Here is a 14,604-nt window from a genome sequence, read left to right as displayed (position 1 = left end):
TCACAGCTGCATTTCTACCTGTTTGTTGGATTTTTTTGGGAAACAGCAGGTTTGGGGGTTTGACATGAAAAAAGTTCAAATCAGTAGGTTAAACTGCTTGATTTCTTTCAAAGCTTTTTTTCCCCACATTCTTAAAACTTTAGTTTTCATTGGCTAGGCCTTACCTTTATGGAGATTATAGTCTCCATTGTGAATGTGTGTGTGGTAGAGGTTTGGAATCTCTTTTAAATTTAGAGCAATTATTTCTCTGAAAGGACTTCTCTTCTCTCAGAGCGTATAAAACATTCCGCTGTGAACAGGATTTGAACCTATGCGGGGAGATCCCATTGGATTTTGAGTCCAACACCTTAACCTCTCGGCCATCACAGCCCATTTTATCTCCACTCATCGGGTGCCTTTTGGATAGTATCGTTGGACAGATTGAAATAAAGCACTGCCCTAAGTGTGTCTAGCCCTTTTTTGCCACACAAAGTCATGAGAAAGTCCTCTTGCGTATGACTGTTGACTTACAGACAGAGACAGGTGTGATGTAAGGTTCATGAGAAGGAAGACGGTTTTGGAAAACTAATGAGGTGTGTTTTGGAGAATACAGTTGAGCGACGTCTCTGAACTCAGGAGTAGCCCTAACTGTGTCTTAACTTTTTCTTCAACACACGGTCATGAGATAGGCCTCTTGCTTAAGGTATTGTTTTACAGACAGAGACAGGTGTGGTGTGAGGTTCATGAGAAGAAGTAAGGCTTTGGGAAGTAAGGAGAAGCACTTTTTTAACAATTGACACTACGATATGAAAAAAACTTAAATCAATAAGATAAACCGCTTGATTTCTATCAATGCTTTTTCCCAACGCTCTTAAAATCTTAGTTTTCATTGTCCGAACCTTATCTTTATAGAGATAATAGTCTCCATTGAAAATGTGTATGTGTCAAAGCTTTCGAATGTCCTTTTAATTTAGAGCGAATGCAATTATTTCTCTGACTTCTCTTTAAGGTGTATAAAAGATTCCGCTGTGAACAGGATTTGAACCTGTGCGGGGAAACCCCATTGGATTTCAAGTCCAACGCCTTAACCACTCGGCCATCACAGCTGCATTTCTACCTGTTTGTTGGATTTTTTTTGGAAACAGCAGGTTTGGGGGTTTGACATGAAAAAAGTTCAAATCAGTAGGTTAAACTGCTTGATTTCTTTCAAAGCTTTTTTTCCCCACATTCTTAAAACTTTAGTTTTCATTGGCTAGGCCTTACCTTTATGGAGATTATAGTCTCCATTGTGAATGTGTGTGTGGTAGAGGTTTGGAATCTCTTTTAAATTTAGAGCAATTATTTCTCTGAAAGGACTTCTCTTCTCTCAGAGCGTATAAAACATTCCGCTGTGAACAGGATTTGAACCTATGGGGGGAGATCCCATTGGATTTTGAATCCAACACCTTAACCTCTCGGCCATCACAGCCCATTTTATCTCCACTCATCGGGTGCCTTTTGGATAGTATCGTTGGACAGATTGAAATAAAGCACTGCCCTAAGTGTGTCTAGCCCTTTTTTGCCACACAAAGTCATGAGAAAGTCCTCTTGCGTATGACTGTTGACTTACAGACAGAGACAGGTGTGATGTAAGGTTCATGAGAAGGAAGACGGTTTTGGAAAACTAATGAGGTGTGTTTTGGAGAATACAGTTGAGCGACGTCTCTGAACTCAGGAGTAGCCCTAACTGTGTCTTAACTTTTTCTTCAACACACGGTCATGAGATAGGCCTCTTGCTTAAGGTATTGTTTTACAGACAGAGACAGGTGTGGTGTGAGGTTCATGAGAAGAAGTAAGGCTTTGGGAAGTAAGGAGAAGCACTTTTTTAACAATTGACACTACGATATGAAAAAAACTTAAATCAATAAGATAAACCGCTTGATTTCTATCAATGCTTTTTCCCAACGCTCTTAAAATCTTAGTTTTCATTGTCCGAACCTTATCTTTATAGAGATAATAGTCTCCATTGAAAATGTGTATGTGTCAAAGCTTTCGAATGTCCTTTTAATTTAGAGCGAATGCAATTATTTCTCTGACTTCTCTTTAAGGTGTATAAAAGATTCCGCTGTGAACAGGATTTGAACCTGTGCGGGGAAACCCCATTGGATTTCAAGTCCAACGCCTTAACCACTCGGCCATCACAGCTGCATTTCCACCTGTTCGTTGGATTTTTTGGGGAAACAGCAGGTTTGGGGGTTTGACATGAAAAAAGTTCAAATCAGTAGGTTAAACTGCTTGATTTCTTTCAAAGCTTTTTTTCCCCACATTCTTAAAACTTTAGTTTTCATTGGCTAGGCCTTACCTTTATGGAGATTATAGTCTCCATTGTGAATGTGTGTGTGGTAGAGGTTTGGAATCTCTTTTAAATTTAGAGCAATTATTTCTCTGAAAGGACTTCTCTTCTCTCAGAGCGTATAAAACATTCCGCTGTGAACAGGATTTGAACCTATGCGGGGAGATCCCATTGGATTTTGAGTCCAACACCTTAACCTCTCGGCCATCACAGCCCATTTTATCTCCACTCATCGGGTGCCTTTTGGATAGTATCGTTGGACAGATTGAAATAAAGCACTGCCCTAAGTGTGTCTAGCCCTTTTTTGCCACACAAAGTCATGAGAAAGTCCTCTTGCGTATGACTGTTGACTTACAGACAGAGACAGGTGTGATGTAAGGTTCATGAGAAGGAAGACGGTTTTGGAAAACTAATGAGGTGTGTTTTGGAGAATACAGTTGAGCGACGTCTCTGAACTCAGGAGTAGCCCTAACTGTGTCTTAACTTTTTCTTCAACACACGGTCATGAGATAGGCCTCTTGCTTAAGGTATTGTTTTACAGACAGAGACAGGTGTGGTGTGAGGTTCATGAGAAGAAGTAAGGCTTTGGGAAGTAAGGAGAAGCACTTTTTTAACAATTGACACTACGATATGAAAAAAACTTAAATCAATAAGATAAACCGCTTGATTTCTATCAATGCTTTTTCCCAACGCTCTTAAAATCTTAGTTTTCATTGTCCGAACCTTATCTTTATAGAGATAATAGTCTCCATTGAAAATGTGTATGTGTCAAAGCTTTCGAATGTCCTTTTAATTTAGAGCGAATGCAATTATTTCTCTGACTTCTCTTTAAGGTGTATAAAAGATTCCGCTGTGAACAGGATTTGAACCTGTGCGGGGAAACCCCATTGGATTTCAAGTCCAACGCCTTAACCACTCGGCCATCACAGCTGCATTTCCACCTGTTTGTTGGATTTTTTGGGGAAACAGCAGGTTTGGGGGTTTGACATGAAAAAAGTTCAAATCAGTAGGTTAAACTGCTTGATTTCTTTCAAAGCTTTTTTTCCCCACATTCTTAAAACTTTAGTTTTCATTGGCTAGACCTTACCTTTATGGAGATTATAGTCTCCATTGTGAATGTGTGTGTGGTAGAGGTTTGGAATCTCTTTTAAATTTAGAGCAATTATTTCTCTGAAAGGACTTCTCTTCTCTCAGAGCATATAAAACATTCCGCTGTGAACAGGATTTGAACCTATGGGGGGAGATCCCATTGGATTTTGAATCCAACACCTTAACCTCTCGGCCATCACAGCCCATTTTATCTCCACTCATCGGGTGCCTTTCGGATAGTATCGTTGGACAGATTGAAATAAAGCACTGCCCTAAGTGTGTCTAGCCCTTTTTTGCCACACAAAGTCATGAGAAAGTCCTCTTGCGTATGACTGTTGACTTACAGACAGAGACAGGTGTGATGTAAGGTTCATGAGAAGGAAGACGGTTTTGGAAAACTAATGAGGTGTGTTTTGGAGAATACAGTTGAGCGACGTCTCTGAACTCAGGAGTAGCCCTAACTGTGTCTTAACTTTTTCTTCAACACACGGTCATGAGATAGGCCTCTTGCTTAAGGTATTGTTTTACAGACAGAGACAGGTGTGGTGTGAGGTTCATGAGAAGAAGTAAGGCTTTGGGAAGTAAGGAGAAGCACTTTTTTAACAATTGACACTACGATATGAAAAAAACTTAAATCAATAAGATAAACCGCTTGATTTCTATCAATGCTTTTTCCCAACGCTCTTAAAATCTTAGTTTTCATTGTCCGAACCTTATCTTTATAGAGATAATAGTCTCCATTGAAAATGTGTATGTGTCAAAGCTTTCGAATGTCCTTTTAATTTAGAGCGAATGCAATTATTTCTCTGACTTCTCTTTAAGGTGTATAAAAGATTCCGCTGTGAACAGGATTTGAACCTGTGCGGGGAAACCCCATTGGATTTCAAGTCCAACGCCTTAACCACTCGGCCATCACAGCTGCATTTCCACCTGTTCGTTGGATTTTTTGGGGAAACAGCAGGTTTGGGGGTTTGACATGAAAAAAGTTCAAATCAGTAGGTTAAACTGCTTGATTTCTTTCAAAGCTTTTTTTCCCCACATTCTTAAAACTTTAGTTTTCATTGGCTAGGCCTTACCTTTATGGAGATTATAGTCTCCATTGTGAATGTGTGTGTGGTAGAGGTTTGGAATCTCTTTTAAATTTAGAGCAATTATTTCTCTGAAAGGACTTCTCTTCTCTCAGAGCGTATAAAACATTCCGCTGTGAACAGGATTTGAACCTATGCGGGGAGATCCCATTGGATTTTGAATCCAACACCTTAACCTCTCGGCCATCACAGCCCATTTTATCTCCACTCATCGGGTGCCTTTTGGATAGTATCGTTGGACAGATTGAAATAAAGCACTGCCCTAAGTGTGTCTAGCCCTTTTTTGCCACACAAAGTCATGAGAAAGTCCTCTTGCGTATGACTGTTGACTTACAGACAGAGACAGGTGTGATGTAAGGTTCATGAGAAGGAAGACGGTTTTGGAAAACTAATGAGGTGTGTTTTGGAGAATACAGTTGAGCGACGTCTCTGAACTCAGGAGTAGCCCTAACTGTGTCTTAACTTTTTCTTCAACACACGGTCATGAGATAGGCCTCTTGCTTAAGGTATTGTTTTACAGACAGAGACAGGTGTGGTGTGAGGTTCATGAGAAGAAGTAAGGCTTTGGGAAGTAAGGAGAAGCACTTTTTTAACAATTGACACTACGATATGAAAAAAACTTAAATCAATAAGATAAACCGCTTGATTTCTATCAATGCTTTTTCCCAACGCTCTTAAAATCTTAGTTTTCATTGTCCGAACCTTATCTTTATAGAGATAATAGTCTCCATTGAAAATGTGTATGTGTCAAAGCTTTCGAATGTCCTTTTAATTTAGAGCGAATGCAATTATTTCTCTGACTTCTCTTTAAGGTGTATAAAAGATTCCGCTGTGAACAGGATTTGAACCTGTGCGGGGAAACCCCATTGGATTTCAAGTCCAACGCCTTAACCACTCGGCCATCACAGCTGCATTTCTACCTGTTTGTTGGATTTTTTTTGGAAACAGCAGGTTTGGGGGTTTGACATGAAAAAAGTTCAAATCAGTAGGTTAAACTGCTTGATTTTCCCAACGCTCTTAAAATCTTAGTTTTCATTGTCCGAACCTTATCTTTATAGAGATAATAGACTCCATTGAAAATGTGTATGTGTCAAAGCTTTCGAATGTCCTTTTAATTTAGAGCGAATGCAATTATTTCTCTGACTTCTCTTTAAGGTGTATAAAAGATTCCGCTGTGAACAGGATTTGAACCTGTGCGGGGAAACCCCATTGGATTTCAAGTCCAACGCCTTAACCACTCGGCCATCACAGCTGCATTTCCACCTGTTTGTTGGATTTTTTGGGGAAACAGCAGGTTTGGGGGGGTTTGACATGAAAAAAGTTCAAATCAGTAGGTTAAACTGCTTGATTTCTTTCAAAGCTTTTTTTCCCCACATTCTTAAAACTTTAGTTTTCATTGGCTAGACCTTACCTTTATGGAGATTATAGTCTCCATTGTGAATGTGTGTGTGGTAGAGGTTTGGAATCTCTTTTAAATTTAGAGCAATTATTTCTCTGAAAGGACTTCTCTTCTCTCAGAGCGTATAAAACATTCCGCTGTGAACAGGATTTGAACCTATGCGGGGAGACCCCATTGGATTTCGAGTCCAACGCCTTAACCTCTTGGCCATCACAGCCCATTTTATCTCCACTCATCGGGTGCCTTTTGGATAGTATCGTTGGACAGATTGAAATAAAGCACTGCCCTAAGTGTGTCTAGCCCTTTTTTGCCACACAAAGTCATGAGAAAGTCCTCTTGCGTATGACTGTTGACTTACAGACAGAGACAGGTGTGATGTAAGGTTCATGAGAAGGAAGACGGTTTTGGAAAACTAATGAGGTGTGTTTTGGAGAATACAGTTGAGCGACGTCTCTGAACTCAGGAGTAGCCCTAACTGTGTCTTAACTTTTTCTTCAACACACAGTCATGAGATAGGCCTCTTGCTTAAGGTATTGTTTTACAGACAGAGACAGGTGTGGTGTGAGGTTCATGAGAAGAAGTAAGGCTTTGGGAAGTAAGGAGAAGCACTTTTTTAACAATTGACACTACGATATGAAAAAACTTAAATCAATAAGATAAACCGCTTGATTTCTATCAATGCTTTTTCCCAACGCTCTTAAAATCTTAGTTTTCATTGTCCGAACCTTATCTTTATAGAGATAATAGTCTCCATTGAAAATGTGTATGTGTCAAAGCTTTCGAATGTCCTTTTAATTTAGAGCGAATGCAATTATTTCTCTGACTTCTCTTTAAGGTGTATAAAAGATTCCGCTGTGAACAGGATTTGAACCTGTGCGGGGAAACCCCATTGGATTTCAAGTCCAACGCCTTAACCACTCGGCCATCACAGCTGCATTTCCACCTGTTTGTTGGATTTTTTGGGGAAACAGCAGGTTTGGGGGTTTGACATGAAAAAAGTTCAAATCAGTAGGTTAAACTGCTTGATTTCTTTCAAAGCTTTTTTTTTCCCCACATTCTTAAAACTTTAGTTTTCATTGGCTAGACCTTACCTTTATGGAGATTATAGTCTCCATTGTGAATGTGTGTGTGGTAGAGGTTTGGAATCTCTTTTAAATTTAGAGCGCATGCAATTATTTCTCTGAAAGGACTTCTCTTCTCTCAGAGCGTATAAAACATTCCGCTGTGAACAGGATTTGAACCTATGCGGGGAGACCCCATTGGATTTCGAGTCCAACGCCTTAACCTCTCGGCCATCACAGCCCATTTTATCTCCACTCATCGGGTGCCTTTTGGATAGTATCGTTGGACAGATTGAAATAAAGCACTGCCCTAAGTGTGTCTAGCCCTTTTTTGCCACACAAAGTCATGAGAAAGTCCTCTTGCGTATGACTGTTGACTTACAGACAGAGACAGGTGTGATGTAAGGTTCATGAGAAGGAAGACGGTTTTGGAAAACTAATGAGGTGTGTTTTGGAGAATACAGTTGAGCGACGTCTCTGAACTCAGGAGTAGCCCTAACTGTGTCTTAACTTTTTCTTCAACACACGGTCATGAGATAGGCCTCTTGCTTAAGGTATTGTTTTACAGACAGAGACAGGTGTGGTGTGAGGTTCATGAGAAGAAGTAAGGCTTTGGGAAGTAAGGAGAAGCACTTTTTTAACAATTGACACTACGATATGAAAAAAACTTAAATCAATAAGATAAACCGCTTGATTTCTATCAATGCTTTTTCCCAACGCTCTTAAAATCTTAGTTTTCATTGTCCGAACCTTATCTTTATAGAGATAATAGTCTCCATTGAAAATGTGTATGTGTCAAAGCTTTCGAATGTCCTTTTAATTTAGAGCGAATGCAATTATTTCTCTGACTTCTCTTTAAGGTGTATAAAAGATTCCGCTGTGAACAGGATTTGAACCTGTGCGGGGAAACCCCATTGGATTTCAAGTCCAACGCCTTAACCACTCGGCCATCACAGCTGCATTTCCACCTGTTTGTTGGATTTTTTGGGGAAACAGCAGGTTTGGGGGTTTGACATGAAAAAAGTTCAAATCAGTAGGTTAAACTGCTTGATTTCTTTCAAAGCTTTTTTTTCCCCACATTCTTAAAACTTTAGTTTTCATTGGCTAGACCTTACCTTTATGGAGATTATAGTCTCCATTGTGAATGTGTGTGTGGTAGAGGTTTGGAATCTCTTTTAAATTTAGAGCAATTATTTCTCTTAAAGGACTTCTCTTCTCTCAGAGCGTATAAAACATTCCGCTGTGAACAGGATTTGAACCTATGCGGGGAGACCCCATTGGATTTCGAGTCCAACGCCTTAACCTCTCGGCCATCACAGCCCATTTTATCTCCACTCATCGGGTGCCTTTTGGATAGTATCGTTGGACAGATTGAAATAAAGCACTGCCCTAAGTGTGTCTAGCCCTTTTTTGCCACACAAAGTCATGAGAAAGTCCTCTTGCGTATGACTGTTGACTTACAGACAGAGACAGGTGTGATGTAAGGTTCATGAGAAGGAAGACGGTTTTGGAAAACTAATGAGGTGTGTTTTGGAGAATACAGTTGAGCGACGTCTCTGAACTCAGGAGTAGCCCTAACTGTGTCTTAACTTTTTCTTCAACACACAGTCATGAGATAGGCCTCTTGCTTAAGGTATTGTTTTACAGACAGAGACAGGTGTGGTGTGAGGTTCATGAGAAGAAGTAAGGCTTTGGGAAGTAAGGAGAAGCACTTTTTTAACAATTGACACTACGATATGAAAAAAACTTAAATCAATAAGATAAACCGCTTGATTTCTATCAATGCTTTTTCCCAACGCTCTTAAAATCTTAGTTTTCATTGTCCGAACCTTATCTTTATAGAGATAATAGTCTCCATTGAAAATGTGTATGTGTCAAAGCTTTCGAATGTCCTTTTAATTTAGAGCGAATGCAATTATTTCTCTGACTTCTCTTTAAGGTGTATAAAAGATTCCGCTGTGAACAGGATTTGAACCTGTGCGGGGAAACCCCATTGAACCTGTGCGGGGAAACCCCATTGGATTTCAAGTCCAACGCCTTAACCACTCGGCCATCACAGCTGCATTTCCACCTGTTTGTTGGATTTTTTGGGGAAACAGCAGGTTTGGGGGTTTGACATGAAAAAAGTTCAAATCAGTAGGTTAAACTGCTTGATTTCTTTCAAAGCTTTTTTTCCCCACATTCTTAAAACTTTAGTTTTCATTGGCTAGACCTTACCTTTATGGAGATTATAGTCTCCATTGTGAATGTGTGTGTGGTAGAGGTTTGGAATCTCTTTTAAATTTAGAGCAATTATTTCTCTGAAAGGACTTCTCTTCCCTCAGAGCGTATAAAACATTCCGCTGTGAACAGGATTTGAACCTATGCGGGGAGACCCCATTGGATTTCGAGTCCAACGCCTTAACCTCTCGGCCATCACAGCCCATTTTATCTCCACTCATCGGGTGCCTTTTGGATAGTATCGTTGGACAGATTGAAATAAAGCACTGCCCTAAGTGTGTCTAGCCCTTTTTTGCCACACAAAGTCATGAGAAAGTCCTCTTGCGTATGAGTGTTGACTTACAGACAGAGACAGGTGTGATGTAAGGTTCATGAGAAGGAGGACGGTTTTGGAAAACTAATGAGGTGTGTTTTGGAGAATACAGTTGAGCGACGTCTCTGAACTCAGGAGTAGCCCTAACTGTGTCTTAACTTTTTCTTCAACACACGGTCATGAGATAGGCCTCTTGCTTAAGGTATTGTTTTACAGACAGAGACAGGTGTGGTGTGAGGTTCATGAGAAGAAGTAAGGCTTTGGGAAGTAAGGAGAAGCACTTTTTTAACAATTGACACTACGATATGAAAAAAACTTAAATCAATAAGATAAACCGCTTGATTTCTATCAATGCTTTTTCCCAACGCTCTTAAAATCTTAGTTTTCATTGTCCGAACCTTATCTTTATAGAGATAATAGACTCCATTGAAAATGTGTATGTGTCAAAGCTTTCGAATGTCCTTTTAATTTAGAGCGAATGCAATTATTTCTCTGACTTCTCTTTAAGGTGTATAAAAGATTCCGCTGTGAACAGGATTTGAACCTGTGCGGGGAAACCCCATTGGATTTCAAGTCCAACGCCTTAACCACTCGGCCATCACAGCTGCATTTCCACCTGTTTGTTGGATGTTTTGGGGAAACAGCAGGTTTGGGGGGGTTTGACATGAAAAAAGTTCAAATCAGTAGGTTAAACTGCTTGATTTCTTTCAAAGCTTTTTTTTCCCCACATTCTTAAAACTTTAGTTTTCATTGGCTAGACCTTACCTTTATGGAGATTATAGTCTCCATTGTGAATGTGTGTGTGGTAGAGGTTTGGAATCTCTTTTAAATTTAGAGCAATTATTTCTCTGAAAGGACTTCTCTTCTCTCAGAGCGTATAAAACATTCCGCTGTGAACAGGATTTGAACCTATGCGGGGAGACCCCATTGGATTTCGAGTCCAACGCCTTAACCTCTCGGCCATCACAGCCCATTTTATCTCCACTCATCGGGTGCCTTTTGGATAGTATCGTTGGACAGATTGAAATAAAGCACTGCCCTAAGTGTGTCTAGCCCTTTTTTGCCACACAAAGTCATGAGAAAGTCCTCTTGCGTATGACTGTTGACTTACAGACAGAGACAGGTGTGATGTAAGGTTCATGAGAAGGAAGACGGTTTTGGAAAACTAATGAGGTGTGTTTTGGAGAATACAGTTGAGCGACGTCTCTGAACTCAGGAGTAGCCCTAACTGTGTCTTAACTTTTTCTTCAACACACAGTCATGAGATAGGCCTCTTGCTTAAGGTATTGTTTTACAGACAGAGACAGGTGTGGTGTGAGGTTCATGAGAAGAAGTAAGGCTTTGGGAAGTAAGGAGAAGCACTTTTTTAACAATTGACACTACGATATGAAAAAACTTAAATCAATAAGATAAACCGCTTGATTTCTATCAATGCTTTTTCCCAACGCTCTTAAAATCTTAGTTTTCATTGTCCGAACCTTATCTTTATAGAGATAATAGTCTCCATTGAAAATGTGTATGTGTCAAAGCTTTCGAATGTCCTTTTAATTTAGAGCGAATGCAATTATTTCTCTGACTTCTCTTTAAGGTGTATAAAAGATTCCGCTGTGAACAGGATTTGAACCTGTGCGGGGAAACCCCATTGGATTTCAAGTCCAACGCCTTAACCACTCGGCCATCACAGCTGCATTTCCACCTGTTTGTTGGATTTTTTGGGGAAACAGCAGGTTTGGGGGTTTGACATGAAAAAAGTTCAAATCAGTAGGTTAAACTGCTTGATTTCTTTCAAAGCTTTTTTTTCCCCACATTCTTAAAACTTTAGTTTTCATTGGCTAGACCTTACCTTTATGGAGATTATAGTCTCCATTGTGAATGTGTGTGTGGTAGAGGTTTGGAATCTCTTTTAAATTTAGAGCAATTATTTCTCTGAAAGGACTTCTCTTCTCTCAGAGCATATAAAACATTCCGCTGTGAACAGGATTTGAACCTATGCGGGGAGACCCCATTGGATTTCGAGTCCAACGCCTTAACCTCTCGGCCATCACAGCCCATTTTATCTCCACTCATCGGGTGCCTTTTGGATAGTATCGTTGGACAGATTGAAATAAAGCACTGCCCTAAGTGTGTCTAGCCCTTTTTTGCCACACAAAGTCATGAGAAAGTCCTCTTGCGTATGACTGTTGACTTACAGACAGAGACAGGTGTGATGTAAGGTTCATGAGAAGGAAGACGGTTTTGGAAAACTAATGAGGTGTGTTTTGGAGAATACAGTTGAGCGACGTCTCTGAACTCAGGAGTAGCCCTAACTGTGTCTTAACTTTTTCTTCAACACACAGTCATGAGATAGGCCTCTTGCTTAAGGTATGGTTTTACAGACAGAGACAGGTGTGGTGTGAGGTTCATGAGAAGAAGTAAGGCTTTGGGAAGTAAGGAGAAGCACTTTTTTAACAATTGACACTACGATATGAAAAAAACTTAAATCAATAAGATAAACCGCTTGATTTCTATCAATGCTTTTTCCCAACGCTCTTAAAATCTTAGTTTTCATTGTCCGAACCTTATCTTTATAGAGATAATAGTCTCCATTGAAAATGTGTATGTGTCAAAGCTTTCGAATGTCCTTTTAATTTAGAGCGAATGCAATTATTTCTCTGACTTCTCTTTAAGGTGTATAAAAGATTCCGCTGTGAACAGGATTTGAACCTGTGCGGGGAAACCCCATTGGATTTCAAGTCCAACACCTTAACCACTCGGCCATCACAGCTGCATTTCCACCTGTTTGTTGGATTTTTTGGGGAAACAGCAGGTTTGGGGGTTTGACATGAAAAAAGTTCAAATCAGTAGGTTAAACTGCTTGATTTCTTTCAAAGCTTTTTTTCCCCACATTCTTAAAACTTTAGTTTTCATTGGCTAGACCTTACCTTTATGGAGATTATAGTCTCCATTGTGAATGTGTGTGTGGTAGAGGTTTGGAATCTCTTTTAAATTTAGAGCAATTATTTCTCTGAAAGGACTTCTCTTCTCTCACAGCGTATAAAACATTCCGCTGTGAACAGGATTTGAACCTATGCGGGGAGACCCCATTGGATTTCGAGTCCAACGCCTTAACCTCTCGGCCATCACAGCCCATTTTATCTCCACTCATCGGGTGCCTTTTGGATAGTATCGTTGGACAGATTGAAATAAAGCACTGCCCTAAGTGTGTCTAGCCCTTTTTTGCCACACAAAGTCATGAGAAAGTCCTCTTGCGTGTGAGTGTTGACTTACAGACAGAGACAGGTGTGATGTAAGGTTCATGAGAAGGAAGACGGTTTTGGAAAACTAATGAGGTGTGTTTTGGAGAATACAGTTGAGCGACGTCTCTGAACTCAGGAGTAGCCCTAACTGTGTCTTAACTTTTTCTTCAACACACGGTCATGAGATAGGCCTCTTGCTTAAGGTATTGTTTTACAGACAGAGACAGGTGTGGTGTGAGGTTCATGAGAAGAAGTAAGGCTTTGGGAAGTAAGGAGAAGCACTTTTTTAATAATTGACACTACGATATGAAAAAAACTTAAATCAATAAGATAAACCGCTTGATTTCTATCAATGCTTTTTCCCAACGCTCTTAAAATCTTAGTTTTCATTGTCCGAACCTTATCTTTATAGAGATAATAGTCTCCATTGAAAATGTGTATGTGTCAAAGCTTTCGAATGTCCTTTTAATTTAGAGCGAATGCAATTATTTCTCTGACTTCTCTTTAAGGTGTATAAAAGATTCCGCTGTGAACAGGATTTGAACCTGTGCGGGGAAACCCCATTGGATTTCAAGTCCAACGCCTTAACCACTTGGCCATCACAGCTGCATTTCCACCTGTTTGTTGGATTTTTGGGGGAAACAGCAGGTTTGGGGGTTTGACATGAAAAAAGTTCAAATCAGTAGGTTAAACTGCTTGATTTCTTTCAAAGCTTTTTTTCCCCACATTCTTAAAACTTTAGTTTTCATTGGCTAGACCTTACCTTTATGGAGATTATAGTCTCCATTGTGAATGTGTGTGTGGTAGAGGTTTGGAATCTCTTTTAAATTTAGAGCAATTATTTCTCTGAAAGGACTTCTCTTCTCTCACAGCGTATAAAACATTCCGCTGTGAACAGGATTTGAACCTATGCGGGGAGACCCCATTGGATTTCGAGTCCAACGCCTTAACCTCTCGGCCATCACAGCCCATTTTATCTCCACTCATCGGGTGCCTTTTGGATAGTATCGTTGGACAGATTGAAATAAAGCACTGCCCTAAGTGTGTCTAGCCCTTTTTTGCCACACAAAGTCATGAGAAAGTCCTCTTGCGTGTGAGTGTTGACTTACAGACAGAGACAGGTGTGATGTAAGGTTCATGAGAAGGAAGACGGTTTTGGAAAACTAATGAGGTGTGTTTTGGAGAATACAGTTGAGCGACGTCTCTGAACTCAGGAGTAGCCCTAACTGTGTCTTAACTTTTTCTTCAACACACGGTCATGAGATAGGCCTCTTGCTTAAGGTATTGTTTTACAGACAGAGACAGGTGTGGTGTGAGGTTCATGAGAAGAAGTAAGGCTTTGGGAAGTAAGGAGAAGCACTTTTTTAATAATTGACACTACGATATGAAAAAAACTTAAATCAATAAGATAAACCGCTTGATTTCTATCAATGCTTTTTCCCAACGCTCTTAAAATCTTAGTTTTCATTGTCCGAACCTTATCTTTATAGAGATAATAGTCTCCATTGAAAATGTGTATGTGTCAAAGCTTTCGAATGTCCTTTTAATTTAGAGCGAATGCAATTATTTCTCTGACTTCTCTTTAAGGTGTATAAAAGATTCCGCTGTGAACAGGATTTGAACCTGTGCGGGGAAACCCCATTGGATTTCAAGTCCAACGCCTTAACCACTCGGCCATCACAGCTGCATTTCCACCTGTTTGTTGGATTTTTGGGGGAAACAGCAGGTTTGGGGGTTTGACATGAAAAAAGTTCAAATCAGTAGGTTAAACTGCTTGATTTCTTTCAAAGCTTTTTTTCCCCACATTCTTAAAACTTTAGTTTTCATTGGCTAGACCTTACCTTTATGGAGATTATAGTCTCCATTGTGAATGTGTGTGTGGTAGAG

General features: G+C 39.9%; 28 non-coding genes across 28 annotated transcripts in view; all 28 read right to left on the bottom strand.

Moving 5' to 3' along the window:
- TRNAS-UGA (transfer RNA serine (anticodon UGA)) overlaps positions 1 to 7 on the bottom strand; it is an 82-nt gene extending 75 nt beyond the window's left edge. Inside the window, exon 1 of the tRNA in view lies at positions 1 to 7. This exon is cut by the window's left edge and continues 75 nt beyond it. This is a non-coding gene — a tRNA (tRNA-Ser).
- A 280-nt stretch (positions 8 to 287) lies between these two features.
- On the bottom strand, positions 288 to 369 carry TRNAL-CAA (transfer RNA leucine (anticodon CAA)). Its single transcript has one exon. It is a non-coding gene; the product is annotated as a tRNA-Leu (tRNA).
- Positions 370 to 1,003: 634 nt separating this feature from the next.
- Positions 1,004 to 1,085, bottom strand: TRNAS-UGA (transfer RNA serine (anticodon UGA)). The gene has a single exon. It is a non-coding gene; the product is annotated as a tRNA-Ser (tRNA).
- A 280-nt stretch (positions 1,086 to 1,365) lies between these two features.
- TRNAL-CAA (transfer RNA leucine (anticodon CAA)) lies at positions 1,366 to 1,447 on the bottom strand. Its single transcript has one exon. It is a non-coding gene; the product is annotated as a tRNA-Leu (tRNA).
- A 634-nt stretch (positions 1,448 to 2,081) lies between these two features.
- Positions 2,082 to 2,163, bottom strand: TRNAS-UGA (transfer RNA serine (anticodon UGA)). Its single transcript has one exon. It is a non-coding gene; the product is annotated as a tRNA-Ser (tRNA).
- Positions 2,164 to 2,443: 280 nt separating this feature from the next.
- Positions 2,444 to 2,525, bottom strand: TRNAL-CAA (transfer RNA leucine (anticodon CAA)). Its single transcript has one exon. It is a non-coding gene; the product is annotated as a tRNA-Leu (tRNA).
- Positions 2,526 to 3,159: 634 nt separating this feature from the next.
- Positions 3,160 to 3,241, bottom strand: TRNAS-UGA (transfer RNA serine (anticodon UGA)). The gene has a single exon. It is a non-coding gene; the product is annotated as a tRNA-Ser (tRNA).
- A 280-nt stretch (positions 3,242 to 3,521) lies between these two features.
- On the bottom strand, positions 3,522 to 3,603 carry TRNAL-CAA (transfer RNA leucine (anticodon CAA)). Its single transcript has one exon. It is a non-coding gene; the product is annotated as a tRNA-Leu (tRNA).
- Positions 3,604 to 4,237: 634 nt separating this feature from the next.
- Positions 4,238 to 4,319, bottom strand: TRNAS-UGA (transfer RNA serine (anticodon UGA)). The gene has a single exon. It is a non-coding gene; the product is annotated as a tRNA-Ser (tRNA).
- Positions 4,320 to 4,599: 280 nt separating this feature from the next.
- TRNAL-CAA (transfer RNA leucine (anticodon CAA)) lies at positions 4,600 to 4,681 on the bottom strand. The gene has a single exon. It is a non-coding gene; the product is annotated as a tRNA-Leu (tRNA).
- A 634-nt stretch (positions 4,682 to 5,315) lies between these two features.
- Positions 5,316 to 5,397, bottom strand: TRNAS-UGA (transfer RNA serine (anticodon UGA)). Its single transcript has one exon. It is a non-coding gene; the product is annotated as a tRNA-Ser (tRNA).
- Positions 5,398 to 5,658: 261 nt separating this feature from the next.
- Positions 5,659 to 5,740, bottom strand: TRNAS-UGA (transfer RNA serine (anticodon UGA)). The gene has a single exon. It is a non-coding gene; the product is annotated as a tRNA-Ser (tRNA).
- A 282-nt stretch (positions 5,741 to 6,022) lies between these two features.
- On the bottom strand, positions 6,023 to 6,104 carry TRNAS-CGA (transfer RNA serine (anticodon CGA)). Its single transcript has one exon. It is a non-coding gene; the product is annotated as a tRNA-Ser (tRNA).
- Positions 6,105 to 6,737: 633 nt separating this feature from the next.
- TRNAS-UGA (transfer RNA serine (anticodon UGA)) lies at positions 6,738 to 6,819 on the bottom strand. Its single transcript has one exon. It is a non-coding gene; the product is annotated as a tRNA-Ser (tRNA).
- Positions 6,820 to 7,107: 288 nt separating this feature from the next.
- On the bottom strand, positions 7,108 to 7,189 carry TRNAS-CGA (transfer RNA serine (anticodon CGA)). Its single transcript has one exon. It is a non-coding gene; the product is annotated as a tRNA-Ser (tRNA).
- Positions 7,190 to 7,823: 634 nt separating this feature from the next.
- On the bottom strand, positions 7,824 to 7,905 carry TRNAS-UGA (transfer RNA serine (anticodon UGA)). Its single transcript has one exon. It is a non-coding gene; the product is annotated as a tRNA-Ser (tRNA).
- A 281-nt stretch (positions 7,906 to 8,186) lies between these two features.
- On the bottom strand, positions 8,187 to 8,268 carry TRNAS-CGA (transfer RNA serine (anticodon CGA)). The gene has a single exon. It is a non-coding gene; the product is annotated as a tRNA-Ser (tRNA).
- A 634-nt stretch (positions 8,269 to 8,902) lies between these two features.
- Positions 8,903 to 9,008, bottom strand: TRNAS-UGA (transfer RNA serine (anticodon UGA)). The gene has a single exon. It is a non-coding gene; the product is annotated as a tRNA-Ser (tRNA).
- A 280-nt stretch (positions 9,009 to 9,288) lies between these two features.
- TRNAS-CGA (transfer RNA serine (anticodon CGA)) lies at positions 9,289 to 9,370 on the bottom strand. The gene has a single exon. It is a non-coding gene; the product is annotated as a tRNA-Ser (tRNA).
- Positions 9,371 to 10,004: 634 nt separating this feature from the next.
- On the bottom strand, positions 10,005 to 10,086 carry TRNAS-UGA (transfer RNA serine (anticodon UGA)). Its single transcript has one exon. It is a non-coding gene; the product is annotated as a tRNA-Ser (tRNA).
- Positions 10,087 to 10,369: 283 nt separating this feature from the next.
- On the bottom strand, positions 10,370 to 10,451 carry TRNAS-CGA (transfer RNA serine (anticodon CGA)). Its single transcript has one exon. It is a non-coding gene; the product is annotated as a tRNA-Ser (tRNA).
- Positions 10,452 to 11,084: 633 nt separating this feature from the next.
- Positions 11,085 to 11,166, bottom strand: TRNAS-UGA (transfer RNA serine (anticodon UGA)). Its single transcript has one exon. It is a non-coding gene; the product is annotated as a tRNA-Ser (tRNA).
- Positions 11,167 to 11,447: 281 nt separating this feature from the next.
- TRNAS-CGA (transfer RNA serine (anticodon CGA)) lies at positions 11,448 to 11,529 on the bottom strand. The gene has a single exon. It is a non-coding gene; the product is annotated as a tRNA-Ser (tRNA).
- Positions 11,530 to 12,163: 634 nt separating this feature from the next.
- Positions 12,164 to 12,245, bottom strand: TRNAS-UGA (transfer RNA serine (anticodon UGA)). The gene has a single exon. It is a non-coding gene; the product is annotated as a tRNA-Ser (tRNA).
- Positions 12,246 to 12,525: 280 nt separating this feature from the next.
- Positions 12,526 to 12,607, bottom strand: TRNAS-CGA (transfer RNA serine (anticodon CGA)). Its single transcript has one exon. It is a non-coding gene; the product is annotated as a tRNA-Ser (tRNA).
- A 634-nt stretch (positions 12,608 to 13,241) lies between these two features.
- Positions 13,242 to 13,323, bottom strand: TRNAS-UGA (transfer RNA serine (anticodon UGA)). The gene has a single exon. It is a non-coding gene; the product is annotated as a tRNA-Ser (tRNA).
- A 280-nt stretch (positions 13,324 to 13,603) lies between these two features.
- On the bottom strand, positions 13,604 to 13,685 carry TRNAS-CGA (transfer RNA serine (anticodon CGA)). The gene has a single exon. It is a non-coding gene; the product is annotated as a tRNA-Ser (tRNA).
- Positions 13,686 to 14,319: 634 nt separating this feature from the next.
- On the bottom strand, positions 14,320 to 14,401 carry TRNAS-UGA (transfer RNA serine (anticodon UGA)). Its single transcript has one exon. It is a non-coding gene; the product is annotated as a tRNA-Ser (tRNA).
- Positions 14,402 to 14,604: the final 203 nt, after the last annotated feature.

The sequence above is a fragment of the Eleutherodactylus coqui genome, chromosome 2 (genome assembly GCF_035609145.1).
Source record: "Eleutherodactylus coqui strain aEleCoq1 chromosome 2, aEleCoq1.hap1, whole genome shotgun sequence".
NCBI classification, from domain to species: Eukaryota; Metazoa; Chordata; class Amphibia; order Anura; family Eleutherodactylidae; genus Eleutherodactylus; species Eleutherodactylus coqui.
Note: the sequence above shows the minus strand (reverse complement) of the source record. Positions and strands in the feature narration are given on the sequence as shown.